Below are 1,313 nucleotides of genomic sequence, written 5' to 3'. Positions count from 1 at the left end.
GTATCTACCTGTTATGTCCTGACATGCAACACCATAGAATTGACAGCCAGAATGTCCATGTGGTGCCCATAAGGTTTAAATTTGGGCTGCAGATTTGGGTCCCAAATGGGTTTGTCTGCAGTTTCCATGGTGGCCTCATCTGTGTTTGCCCATTTGGGTTTCAAGTTGCCATTTGGCTTTAGTTGGACTTTGCATTTAGCCAATTTGAATGTGAACATTCTTTTACTTTGTGTGATGTGTTGATCTGTGTTGCCTTTGGAATAATTTAAGGCTTAGGGTAACCCTAAGCCCTAACCCTCAAGTTGCACTTTGAAACCCATATGGGCAAACACAGGTGAGGCCACTGTGGAAACTGTGGACAAACCCACTTGGGACCTAAATCTGCAGCCCAAATTTAAACCTTATGGGCCCCACATGGACATGCTGGCTGGAAGAGGGTGGATTACATTTTTCCACATGATTAGGCTATGGGCTATCAACTTTTGATGTTTTACTGCCAAAAGAATTTTCGTATGCAGCCTGCATTTCTGCCGAGTTACAAAAAAGACTATCCTAATTCAAAATGAAATCGCCCAATCTTCTAATAGATTAAGTTTCTTTATATTTTCATAGTGTGGCTAGCGAGTTCTCTTGATTCCAAAATATAGTACATGGCTACTGAAGCAATTTTTTTTTAGCCTACAAATGATAAATAGCCAACTCAAGTAATTAATGACAAAGTTGATGGTACTATGTCTGTTTTTTTTCTTTTTCTAAACTACACTGAAGCTCAGCATAAATGCTGAGTGGAGGAAAATCCCGGACGCTGATTGGAGTCATGATTTAACCCAGCGCTAATAAGCATCAACATGAAGGAACGTGCACTGTCTCACACTCGTGGAATAAATGTGCCACACGAGCCCCTGTTGTCAGTTGGAGCTGAAGGCACGGGTGGCCAGCAGGCGGGATTTATAACGTGATGAATCCCGGAGGTCTTAGTAATTACGGCTGTCGCTGGACGGAGATGGGGGGGGGCGGCGGAGGCATTTTATCTTAATCACAGCTCAGCTCCATTCAAATTAATTTGACAAGTTTTCCCAATCCTTATTAAAAGGCGCGCCTGGTATATGACAGCCGCTTCCTCCTCTCTAAATATCAAGTCCTGGGAAAAAAAAAAAAAAAAAAAAAAAGATATGGTAAAATGTTATGTCAAAGTGGCCAATGTAAGAGAGCAAGATGCAGATATTTCCGGTAGATATTTCTCTCCCAGGGCGCCCCGAGCCACCCATCCCTCCCACCTCTCCAGTGTTTCTATAGTAATTTCCAGCCAATGA

Source organism: Odontesthes bonariensis, chromosome 4 (assembly GCF_027942865.1).
Source record: "Odontesthes bonariensis isolate fOdoBon6 chromosome 4, fOdoBon6.hap1, whole genome shotgun sequence".
NCBI lineage: Eukaryota > Metazoa > Chordata > Actinopteri > Atheriniformes > Atherinopsidae > Odontesthes > Odontesthes bonariensis.
Note: the sequence above shows the minus strand (reverse complement) of the source record.